General features: G+C 42.7%; 1 protein-coding gene across 9 annotated transcripts in view; it reads left to right on the forward strand.

Annotated features, from left to right (window-relative positions):
• ARAP2 (ArfGAP with RhoGAP domain, ankyrin repeat and PH domain 2) overlaps window positions 1-13,459 on the forward strand; it is a 402,332-nt gene that overhangs the window by 8,492 nt on the left and 380,381 nt on the right. For 5 of the 9 annotated variants that reach the window (XM_033947686.1, XM_033947705.1, XM_033947696.1 and 2 more), the window contains exon 2: window positions 9,382-9,630. The exons of the other annotated variants lie outside the window; for them this stretch is intronic. The gene's annotated coding sequence lies outside the window, so the exon portion shown is untranslated. The remainder of the gene's footprint in view (window positions 1-9,381; window positions 9,631-13,459) is intronic. 9 annotated transcript variants of the gene reach the window in all.

Genomic DNA, 13,459 nt, shown 5'->3' on the forward strand with positions numbered 1-13,459 from the left:
TATATTTTTCATAGAGAAGTCACTACCTTGCCTTTGTAAAAGGAGCCCTAAGTTTATGTGTGGGCCAGGAAACCTGAATTAGTAGAAACATACTTGGCTCCTTGACAGAAAATAAAACACCTATATGGAAAGTATGAAAGTATCACCAATTTCCAACACTCTAGTCTTAAATTGCAAGAATTGGTTCCTTCTCAGTTGGGGTTGCTCTTGACACATGAGGAAAAATTATTCTTTGACCACAGTCATAGGTAGCAGAACACTTTTTTGTTTGGAGGAGGGAGCAAAAGCTCTGCCCCAGGCCCAAGCTTTACCCCAGACCCCACCCCATAATAATAGTTCTAATTGTAATATTATTTCTTCAATCCATTCTTCATATACACACAATATTATTTTATTTTATTTATTCCATTTGTGCGTCACATACCTATACAAGCTCTAGGTGACATTACAGAGGAAGGGGTTAAAAGAGGGTAGGGATGACTATGGAGGGCAGGAAGGAGTGGAGAGGAGAGAAGCATGTAGAATATTTCATAGAAATTCCTAACTTTACAGATAGGAGCACCATCTATGTAAATGATATCTAAATGAATTAAAGTAATATGCAAAAAGGAATAGTAGGGAGGAACCATCTTATTAATCTTATTAACAATGCATAATTGTAACCACATAATTATAACTTTCTACCAATGTTTCCTCTAAAGATTGAGCTGACCTGAGCAAAGAGCTGAGTTGAAGTGAGCAAAAATATTTTTCTCCCTTACCTTGTGGGCATTTCTTCAGATACATACAGACATGCACAGGGAAGTTGGAAAGAATTCCATGAGTCATGCTCTGCATGTTTTCCCTACTTATTTGCCTGTAGTTTAAAGCTACTCTGAATAAAATTCAGCTACTAGATGTTTAGTGCAGCTTAAAAAATTGTTACTGCTCCCCCCTTATATGAGTACAACTGAAAAAAGGGGGAGGGGCTCTTTTGAACACAGCAGAAAAGAACCCCTTTATTGTCTACCAGCTGCCTCTAGTAGTACTTCTGTAATTGATAGTATTTATTTGTTCATTCAATTTTCTATACCGTTCTCCCAAGGGAGCTCAGCATGGTATACATGAATTTATTTAGGTACCCAAGCATTTTTCCCTGTCTGTCCTGGTGGAGGACTCAAATACACCTGCAGCAATGTAAAACATTGATAAAAAAAGCTAAATAAGAATATGAAGAGAAACTTGCCAAAGTGGCAAAAATAACAACTCATAATAACAATTTTTTTAGGTACATCAGCAGCAGAAAACCTGTGAGAAAATCCATGAGACTGATGGATGATCAAGGAGCAAAAGAGGCACTCAGGGAGGATAAGGCCATAGTGGAGAGACTGAATTAATTCTTTGCTGTGGTCTTTATGGAACTGGAAATGGTTTTCAAGGGTGATGATGCAGAGGAACTTAAAGAAATCTCAGTGAACCTCAAAGACGTACTAAACCAAATTGTCAAGTTACAGAGTGATACATCACCTAGACTAGATGGTATATATCCTAGGGTACTGAAAGAACTCAAACATGAAATTGCTGATCTGCTGTTCGTGATCTGTAACCTGTCACTAAAATCATCTGTAATACCTGAAGATTGGAGGGTGGCCAATGTTAACCCTGATTTTTAAAAAGGGTTCCAGGGGAGATTCAGGACATTACAGACTAGTAAGCCTGATTTCAATGCCAGGCAAAATAGTGGAAACAATTATAAAGAATAAAACTGCGGAACATGTAGACAAACATGATGCAATGGGACAGAGTCAGCATGGGTTCAGACAAGGAAGGTCTTGCCTTACCAATTTGCTTGACTTCTTTGAAAGTATAAATAAATATGTAGGTAAAGGTGAGCTGGTTGATGTAGTGAATCTAAATTTTCAGAAAGCTTTTGACAAAGTTCTTCATGAGAGGCTCCTGAGAAAATTAAAGAGTTATGGAATAGGAGACAATGTTCAGTTGTGGATTAGGAATTGATTATCAGACAGAAAACAGAGGGTAGGGTTAAGTGGCCATTTTTCTCAATGGAGGAGTGTAAATGGTAGAGTGCCGTAGGAATCTGTACTTGGACCAGTGCTATTTAACTAATTTATAAATAATCTGGAAATTGGAATGCCGAGTGACATGACAATTTGCACCCAAGAGTGCTCAGAGAATTGAGCGATGTCCTGGCGAAACCGTTGGCTGAGCTATTCAATCTCTCTCTAAGTAAGGGGAAAGTTCCCCTGGACTGGAAATTAGCTAATGTCGTTCCTCTGCATAAAAAGGGTTGCAGGGCAGAGGCTGCAAATTATAGACCAGTGAGTCTCACATCAATAGTGTGCAAACTCATGGAAACACTAATTAAAAGCAAATTGGACATGATCTTGAATGAAGGGAATCTTCGGGATCCCAGTCAGCATGGATTCACCAAGGGTAGGTCCTGCCAATCCAATCTCATCAGCTTCTTTGACTGGGTAACAAGAAAGTTGGATTTGGGAGTCTTTGGACGTCGTGTACCTGGACTTCAGTAAAGCTTTTGACAGTGTCCCACACCGCAGGCTGCTAAGCAAGATGGAATCGATGGGGTTAGGAGAGACACTAACTGCATGGGTCATTGATTGGCTGAGTGGCAGACTTTAGAGGGTGGTGGTTAATGGTACCCTCTCTAAAACATCGGAGGTGACCAGTGGAGTGCCGCAGGGCTCGGTCCTGGGTCCACTCCTTTTCAACATATTCATAGGGGATCTGACTCAAGGGCTTCAAGGTAAAATAACACTATTTGCCGATGACGCCAAACTATGTAATATAGTAAGTGAATGCAGTTTACAGAATTATATGGCGCAGGACCTGCTTACATTGGAAAGTTGGTCCTCAACCCGGCAGCTAGGCTTCAATGCTAAGAAATGTAAGGTCATGCACCTCGGAAGCGGAAATCCATGCAGGACGTACTTCTTGAACAGAGAAACTTTAACTAGGACTTCAGCAGAACGAGATTTAGGAGTAATCAGTGCAGACATGAAAACTGCCAATCAAGTGGAGAAGGCTTCATCTAAGGCAAGGCAGATATTGGGTTGTATCAATAGAAGTTTCGTCAGCCGAAAGCCTGAAGTCATAATGCCATTGTACAGGGCCATGGTGAGACCTCATCTGGAGTACTGTGTGCAATTCTGGAGGCCACATTACAGTAAAGATGTGCGCAGAATTGAATCGGTTCAGCGGACGGCCACCAGGAAGATCTCGGGGCTCAAGGGTCTCTCGTACGAAGAGAGACTGAACAAATTGCAGCTCTACACTCTCGAGGAACATAGGGAGAGGGGAGACATGATCGAAACATTTAAGTACCTCACGGGACGTGTCGAAGTGGAAGATGATATTTTCTTTCTCAAGGGACCCTCGGCCACAAGAGGGCACCCGCTCAAACTCAGGGGTGGAAAATTTCGTGGCGACACCAGAAAGTATTTCTTCACAGAGAGAGTGGTTGATCATTGGAACAAGCTTCCAGTGCAGGTGATCGAGGCAGACAGCGTGCCAGACTTTAAGAATAAATGGGATACCCATGTGGGATCCCTACGAGGGTCAAGATAAGGAAATTGGGCCATTAGGGCATAGACAGGGGGTGGGTAAGCAGAGTGGGCAGACTTGATGGGCTGTAGCCCTTTTCTGCCGTCATCTTCTATGTTTCTATGATTAAATTTGCAGATAGCACTAAACTGTTCAAAGTTGTTAAAATGCATACTGGACTGTGAAAAATTGCAGACAGACCTTAGGAAATTGGAAGACTGGGTTTCCAAATGGCAGATGAAATTTAATGTGGACAGATGCAAAGTAATGCACATTGGGAAGAATAACCCAAAACATTGTTGCCAGATGCTAGGGTTCACCTTGGGGGTTGGCACCCAAGAAAAAGATCTGGGTGTTATTGTAGCTAATATGCTAAAACCTTCCGGCAGTGGCCAAAAAATGGAAACAAGATGCTAGGAATTCTTGAGAAGGGATGTTAAACAAGACTATGTTATTTTACTGACCTTAAACATACACATCCAGGGTGGGAGGGAGGGGGGTGGGGTTTGTACTGGAATTGTTTGGGGGAATTTTTAGATAGTTTCTTAAGGGCAGGGCTGTGGAGTCGGAGTCGAGTAGTCGGAGTCCGAGGAAATTTCGGGTACCTGGAGTCGGAGTCAGAAGTACAAAAAACTGAGGAGTCGGAGTCAGAACATTTATCTACCGACTCCATTTTTGAACTTGGCATACCAATCACGAGCGATTCTTTCAGCTATAGCACCCACTATATACACAGCACAAATGTTGCGAGCAGCTTCTGCGGCCTTAGAACCTTGATTAAAAGCAAAAAGAAGATTTTGTCGAAAATGCTCATTTCTCTCAACTTGACATTCCATTTTAACGATCTGAAAATTAACCAGTGCTGTGGAGTCGGAGTAGAGGAGTCGGAGGAAATTTCGGGTACCTGGAGTCGGAATCGGAAGTACAAAAAACTGAGGAGTCGGAGTCGGAACATTTATCTACCAACTGTTGATGCCCTATATGTCATTGGTGAGGCCACACTTGGAGTATTGTGGTTTAGTTTTGGAGGCTGTATCTGGCGAAGAATATAAAAAGACTTCAAGTGGTCCAGAGGAAGGTGATGAAAATGGTAAGGGGTATGAACCAAAAGAAATATAAGAAGAGACTGGAAGATCTAAACATGCATACTTTAGAGGAGAGGAGGGGCAGGGAAGATATGATACAGACATTTAACTATTTGAAAGGTATTAATATAGAACCAGAAGTCCCATGGGATCTTGTTAGACCCAGCTTGTCTTTGCATATGGCTTCCCTTAAGATCTCTTCCTTCCTGGTACCTCAGTCCCTTTTGATGGAATATACACTCCGTCACAGCTGTTTAGGAGCATATTTCTTCTATACTGAATCTTGATAGGCCCTTGGCTTGTAAACTATTAATTTGGATGTCCTTTAGCCTCTAACCCGTTTTGAGCTCTTTTGGGAGGATGGGATAGAAAACTAACTACAGTTGACTCCACCTAAGTGCACCATGGTCCCATTTTTTTTTACATTAAAATCAATGAACGTAAACTCCAGATAATCGCAAATCAGATAAGCACACAATCCGCTTATGCACACTAATGTTATAGGTCCCACCTCTATTCGTTCACGTTACGGTCACTCTGGTTAAAAGCAATCACATTCTCACATTGATGATCCACGTGTTTTGGATCAGAAGTCTGGGCCTAGCCAGGTGTTCGAACTTTCGAAACTGCACCATGGCGTCTTGTGGAGAAAAACCTTTGTCTTTGGCTGAACATGTCCAACACGCTGGACAAAAGTCATTGTGTTTGGCTGAACGTGTCAATGTCTTAAAGAGACTTGACAAAAGGGAGAGTCAGGTCGCCATTGCAAAACATTACAGTGTTCATCCTAGCCAGATTTCTCAGATTAAAAAAAAAAAAGCAAGCCATATTGAAAGACTGGCAAAACAACAGCAATCCTACCAGGAAACGGAAAAGAATTGGGAAGGCTGGAGATGTTGAACAGGCGTTGCTGCAATGGTTTGCTGAAGCTAGAAGTTGTCAACTGCCAATCAGTGGGCTTCTCTGATGGAGAAAGCAGCACAGCTATCCGAAGAACTGGGTGTAAAAGAGAAGATTGGAGAAACTGAGGCTCTTTTCCCTGGAGAAGCGGAGACTTAGAGGGGATATGATAGAGACTTACAAAATCATGAACGGCATAGAGAAAGTGGAGAGGGACAGATTCTTCAAGCTTTCGAAAACTACAAGAACGAGAGGGCATTCAGAAAAATTAAAAGGGGACAGATTCAGAACCAATGCTAGGAAGTTCTTCTTCACCCAACGGGTGGTGGACACCTGGAATGCTCTTCCAGATGGCGTGATAGGACAGAGTACGGAATTGGAGTTCAAGAAGGGATTGTACAATTTCCTGAAGGAAAAGGAGATAGAAGGGTATAGATAGAGGGTTACTAACAGTCCTGGACCTGATGGGCCGCCGCGTGAGCGGACTGCTGGGCATGATGGACCCCTGATCTGCAGAGGCACTTCTTATGTTTTTATGTTCTTAAACGGCGTGCCATCCCTGATGGCTTTCAAACGCAGTGAAACTGTTGGCATCAAGGTGCCAAAGGATTGATTGACATTGCTGCTCAGTTGCAATATGGATGGTAGTGAAAAGCTCGAGCCACTGGTGATTGGGAAGAATCAAAATCCTTGGTGCTTCAAAAACATTAAACGCCTGCCTGTTATATATGAAAGTAACAAAAATGGATGACTGCGACACTGTGGATTGAATGGTTGCAGAAGCTTGACAATCTGATGAGAAGGCATAGGAGACACATTGTAATGCTGTGTGATAACTGTGCAGCACACAGCAATGACATTCGACTAACCAACATTAGACTTGTCTTTCTGCCACCAAGCACGACATCTTTGATCCAACCGATGGACCAGAGGATAATCGCTAACTTCAAACGTCATTACAGGTCGCTTGGCCTAAGATATGTGATGGCAGTGATTGATGCAAGCACGAAATCCAGCCCCAGAGCTGCTGAGCTCGCAAGAAAAATGATGGTGCTCGAGTCTTTTCACATGGTATGGGAGGCGTGGAGTCGAGTCTCATCATCCACGATTTCAAATTGCTATTGACGGGCGAGCTTTATTCACGCATCTGATGAGACAACTGAAGCTGACACTTTGTCCATCGAACTCCCTGTTGGACTCTCACCACAAGAGTTTGAGCTGCATGTTGCCATTGACAACGATTTACGATGTGCCCCCACCATCTGACAGCACTAATTCCGATACCTGTACAGTCATAAACGACACTGCAGATAACCAAGAGTCTGATGAGGACGGAGATACTGCTATGGTCATCACGACTAATGAAACACCTGCAGAGATTGTTTCCTTCTCGGACGCGCTGAAGTCCCTACTCAAGTTGCGTTGTTATCTGGAGATAAATGGATGTCATGAGAATGGACAGTTTTACAGCATTAGTAGTCAGATTCACTGTCTGAATTGTGCAATCTATGTGCAGAAAACAATGACTGATTATTTCAGTAGAATGTTGGTTTTAAAAAAAGTTTACAGTGTACTGTATTGCATTAGATGGAACAGTGCTGTTTCTAAAACTGAACCGTGTAGAATTGTTTTACGTGTGTTTATGCTAAATAAAAGTTTTATTGCATTTGACTACACAAACGTACTGTGATTTTTCATGACTAAAAAGTGGTACTTCGATTAAGCGCACACTCCATTTTAAGTGCACGTGGGGGTCCGGTCTGGAGGTCTTGCACTTAAGCGGAGTCGACTGTAATTAACTAACAAACTAAAGTGTTCTTTAGCAAAAAAAAAAGCCCTCTTAATTTTTATTTATTTATTTATTTTTACTGACCATGGCATTGAAGATATTTTGGCCCATGTTCTGTAAATGGTGCCGTAAGTTATGCGCCGAAAGGCGCCTACATTGTGCCTATCTTAATTGCTTGAATTAGTGATTGTGCTGTTTAAAAAAAATATTAAAATCTTATTTAAAAAGCAGGCGCTGGAATCACACCTACAGCATGGTGTCTAGCAGAGCCTATGGTCAGAGGAGGCATGGTAGGGGCGGAGATTACCTTAGGTGCCACTAGGCACAATTCTCCCAAACCCTTAGGCGCTGGTAATATAAGCCTTTGAAACCTTGACCTACGTTACCAGCGCCTAAGTTTTTTTTTCTTAGGTGCTGTTAGGTACAGTTCTGTTAACAGTGCCTTATTGTGATTGACACATGGCTGGCACTGGACGATTCAGGTGCCATTTACGGAATCAAGGCTTTTGTGTACACTGGAAAGATAACTGTATTGTCACTCTTTGTGAATAGTGAGCTTTCATTTGTTTAACATAAATATGAAAGGGTTGCTGCTGAGAAAAGTGGTATTTTCTCTTTGAAATTAGCCAAAGAAATGAACTGTAATGAAGGAACATGTAGAAAGTCCTGAAAATTGCTAACTTATAGATACAGCTATATGTTTTTGAAAGCTGTTTAGTTTTATGTTAATGTTTCTTCTTTGATGGAAAATTCAAAAAAACATATTAGCACAAAAATGCTAACAATTAGATCAACATTATTTTGACTTGGGGCCAAATGTTTGTATAATCATCCTTATGTCACCTCTTATAATTTAAGTTAAGATCTAAAAGGTAATTTTTTTAAATTGCTGGTTTTAAGTCTACATTTGCATAATTGCACTTTAAACAAATATATTATTGTATGAATATTCTTAAAAAAATACTTTATACGGAGGCATGAAGATGATGCATTCTTTTTAGAAGTTGATTTGACTTTACATGAACTGTGGCCTTTATGTTGGGAAATGTAGGATACAGAGATTACAAGAATAAAAGTACATGCAAGAGAAATGGGAATCAGCTTTTGTTGTGACATGTTTCTTAATCTTACTTTGTGCAGAAACTGTGCCACACCTCTGAACTATGAACAGTCAGAAGTTGAAGGTATAGATCTGGAAAAGAAGCATTCATATTGAATCTTTTAGCATGGGAAATTAAACGGTTAGGGCCTGTTTTACAAAGCCATGCTAGCGGCTGCAGCGCGGTAATGGCCCCGAAGTCCATAGAGATTTAGGGCTCCTTTTATCAAGGTGCGGTAGGCGGTTAACGCGCGGAATACCGAGCGTTCAACCGCCTGCCGCGCTAGTCGCTAACTCCTCCATTGATGAGGCGTTAGTTTTTAGGCTTGCCGCGGGGGTTAGCGCGTGATGAAATGTTCAACGCGCTAACCCCCATAGCGTGCCTTGATAAAAGGAGCCCTTGAAGGGCTTCGGGGTTGTTGCCGAGCGGCAGCTGCTAGTGCGGCTTTGTAAAACAGGCACTTAGTTTACCATTGAGCTCACATGTTGAAATTATGTATTTCAGTGCAAATCATTATTCTGCATGCCTTGTTTTAAAAAAAAATAACTCGGGTGGTATTCTGAACGTGCTTTGTTTAGGCTTGCTTTTCTGAATTAGGCTATGAAAACTATAAGGCGGTTTATAGCTATTCTGCATGCTGCTTTAGATTTTTTTTAATTTGTAATTTTTCAATGTATATTTTATATTTCTTATCTCTTCATTGTTTTTTATTTTTTTATGGCAGCATTTGTTTAAAATGGTTAAGTTTGTGGATATAAAAACTAATACAAATGTTTTGCAGTCCAAATTTGTAATAGCAATTAGGGGGGATTCCTCTTTAATATTTAGCACACACCCCATTAGTGTGTGCTAAATGTTAAGGCTGCCCATTATATAAGATAAGTACCCCATGATAAATTCCCCATTTAATGATATGTTGTTTATTTTATTTTTTTTCCTACTGCAGCTTCTTGTGACTCTGAGCATTGGATGGAGCTAAGGACAGATTTACACTTTAAAAAGCTAGAAATAATCATTATAGGAATTACAAAAAAAACCCAAAACAAAACAAAAACCCAATTATAAAAATTTGTCTTGTATTAAACCAGAAAAGAGAACAAAATTCAATCCATTAAGTAACACTTGTTTTCTGAACAAATTGTCTTAATAAGAGACTGAAAAGCATTGCAGTTCATTATCTCAGACACATGTAAAGGTAAGTTTAAGTTTATTAAGTTTATTAGATGTTTTATATACCGCCTATCAAAGTTATCTAAGTGGTTTTACAATCTGGTACTCAAGCATTTTCCCTTTCTGTCCCAGTGGGCTCACAATCTATCTAAAGTACCTGGTAATATACTCTGTAACTTGGATGACTGATCAGAAAAATTAGCTGAAAATACCCTATTAAATTTCATACCTTTACAGAAAGGAAATACCAATTTTATCTTGTTTTGAGCCATAAGAACATAAGAATAGCCATTCTGGGCAAGACCAATGGTCCATCTGCCTAGTATCCTGTTTCCACAGTGGTCAATCCAGGTCATGACTACCAGGCAAATACTCAAATATTAGCAACATTCCATGCTACTGATCCCGGGCAAGCATATTTTAATCATTCCTGACATGTAAGGTGGAGCTATTCCTTTCATTATCTTAAAGATAGTATAGTTTGAAATGAATTCTGTCTTCTATAGGCAGACAATGTAACGTGATGTACCATCATGGTGTGACATTGTCAAACTTAATAAATGAATAAATCAGTCAAATAGCAGTGTTCTGTATCATTTCCAACCTTCTCAACATCTCAGTTAAATAATTGCAGTAGCCCAATTTGTATATCAATAATTCATATCGGAACATATTGGGCATCTTAGCAGTTAGCACATGCTAAATCAGTTAGTGCACATTGATGAATTCCCCTTTATTCTCTGCTGTTTTATAGATGGATTTTGAGTATAGAAAGTCTCAATCTTTTCTCCCCAAAGTAGCTTGTTCTAATTTTCCTCTAATATAATTATTTATTTATTGGGGGTTTATTAACCATCTTTATTAAGAGATTCATCCAAGGCGGTGTACAGCATGTACTGTATAAAGCAACATAAAACTTACAATTTTTTAACAGCATAGCAGTAGTAAAAAGACCAAATACAAGCATAAATACAATGAGGCCCTGATTCTCCAAAAGTGCGTCCCGATTTTAGGCAGCTGTAGACGTCCTACAGCTGTCTAATCAGCCAATCGGGATGCACGTTTTTTTTTTTAAAAAATGCTCCCCAGGCAGGCCTGAAGGCGCCTCCGGGAGCCTAGGGAGACCCGCAAGATGCCTAAGTTCGCCTACAGGCCTTAGGCGAACTTAGGCGGCCCTACGCGTCTCCCTAGTAGAGGAAGAGATGCTTAAAATGTAGGCCAGCAAAATGCTGGTCTACATTGTAAGTAGACGCGGCCGCTATACTGATCGCGGCAAAGGATCTCCCTGCTGCAATAAAGTATAGCGGCCGCGGTCGCCTGTCCCATCACCGACAGGAGGATGCCTAACTCCTCCTGTCGGAACCCCGAACCCCGGAACCCCCCCCCCCCCAAACTCGTAATCGCCGACAGGAGGATGCCCAACTCCTCCTGTCGGAACCCCGGAACCCCCTCCCCCCCCAAACTCGTAATCACCGATAGGAGGATGCCCAACTCCTCCTGTCGGAACCCCGGAACCCCCTCCCCCCCTAAACTCGTAATCGCCGACAGGAGGATGCCCAACTCCTCCTGTCGGAACCCCGGAACCCCCTCCCCATCCAAACTCGTAATCGCCGACAGGAGGATGCCCAACTCCTCCTGCCGGAAAGCCCAACGACCCCCCGCCCCAACTAATCTCCCTCCACCAACTAACCTTTCAATGTTGGTCAGCTGGACGGGTCTTGCTGCCGTCCAGCCGACGGGTCTGCCTCGTGGAAATGAGACGGCACGCCCCTTCCCGGCCCATCCCCGCTAAATCTATGGCCTGATTGGCCCAGGCTGTAGAAGCCTGGACCAATCAGGCCTTAGGCATAGCGGGTCCGCCCATCCCCACTAATCCTAAGGCCTGATCGGCCAAGGTGCCTGCCTGGGCCAATCAGGCCTTAGATTTAGCGGGGATGGGCCGGGAAGGGGCGTGCCGTCTCATTTCCACGAGGCAGACCCGTCGGCTGGACGGCAGCAAGACCCGTCCAGCTGACCAACATTGAAAGGTTAGTTGGGGGAGGGAGATTAGTTGGGGCGGGGGGTCGTTGGGCTTTCCGGCAGGAGGAGTTGGGCATCCTCCTGTCGGCGATTACGAGTTTGGGGGGGAGGGGGCTCGGGGTTCCGACAGGAGGAGTTAGGCATTCTCCTGTCAGTGATGGGACAGGCGGCCGCAACAACCGCGGCCGCTATACATATTGCAGCAGGGAGATCCTTTGCTGCCATAAGTATAGCGGCCGCGTCTAATTTAACCCGATTCTCTAAAGACGCCGGTTACAGAATCGGCGTTTAGTATAGGACGCCTCTCCCGGGCGGCTTGCCTGGGGAGCATTTTTTTTTTTTAAAATGTGCATCCCGATTGGCTGATTAGACAGCTGTAGGACGTCTACAGCTGCCTAAAATCGGGACGCACTTTTGGAGAATCAGGGCCTGAATGTGGTAAAGTCAAACTCAATAAATTGAAACTTATTAATAGGACTTATTAACAGCACTAAAATTCAAATAAGAGATATAATACATAGCTCTGTGATATGCTTAAGCGGTATAACAAATGATAATAAAACATAAAAGTGAGACATAATAATTATGAAGTATCGAATAAACACAAATCAGAACATTCAAATAACATAGATATGACACTAATGTTTTTCTATAATACAGCTTACCCTATAGCCAAGAGGTCAAATGCAGATATTAAATGGGGATAAGATGGGTGGTATTCTTGTGCTAATATGAATTTTTGACTTAAGTAGTTTGATAGCCATATAGATCAGCTTGTTTCCATTGAATCTTAAATTCTAACATATAGAGCTCCTTTTACGAAGGTGCTCTAGCGTTTTTAGCGCACGCATTGGATTAGCGAGCTATAGTGTGCGCTAGCTGAAAAACTACAGCCTGCTCAAGAGGATGCGGTAGCGGCTAGCGCGCTTGGCATTTTAGCGTGCGCTATTCCGCGCGTTAAGGCCCTAACGCACCTTTGTAAAAGGAGCCCATAGTTGTCAGACTACAATACTGATGACCAGTTAATGTCGTCAATATTCAGAGGCACAGATGGATAACCTATATGGGAATGAGATTAAGCTGTTGATCTTTAATGTGAGTGTTCTTTGTTAATGTGTAATACTGTATTTTTTCTTCATTGTTTTAAATCTACTGCTTCACAGCTTCATTGCATGCCTCCTCGTCCTAGTATTTTTGGAAAGAGTAAACTAGCAATTCACATCTACCCTTTCCACACCATTAACTATTTTATAGACCTCTATCATACGTCTCCTGAACCATCTCTTCTCCAGGTTGAAGAGCCCTAGGCACTTTATCTTTTCCTCATAGGGAAGTTGTCCTAACATTTTATCATTTTTGTCACTGATCTCTGTACCTTTTCTAATCCCCAAATATATATTCAGGAGTACCGTATTTTCACGCATATAACGCACGCGTTATACACGATTTTACAAACCGTGCATAACCATGCGCATTATACGCGTGAGCGCATTTTACAACTTTTTTTTACATAGTTCCCCCCCCCCCCGACGTCCGATTCACCCCGCAGGACTGCTCGCACCCGCACCCCCACCCCGAAGGACCGCTCGCACCCCCACAGCCTCCCCCCCCATCATGGAGAAGCTCCTACTGTTGTCCTGCTGCTTCCTCTGCCAGCGGTCCCGGCCCTTCTGTGAGCCCTGCGTCTGCGCTGCTTCCTCTTCCGGCGGTCCCGCCCTTTCTCTGGGTAGGAGCTTCTCCATGATGGGGGGGTGGGGAGGCTGTGGGGGTGTGAGCGGTCCTTCGGGGTGGGGGTGCGGGTGCGAGTGCGAGCGGTCCTTCGGGGTGGGGGTGCG

Source organism: Geotrypetes seraphini, chromosome 1 (genome assembly GCF_902459505.1).
Source record: "Geotrypetes seraphini chromosome 1, aGeoSer1.1, whole genome shotgun sequence".
NCBI classification, from domain to species: Eukaryota; Metazoa; Chordata; class Amphibia; order Gymnophiona; family Dermophiidae; genus Geotrypetes; species Geotrypetes seraphini.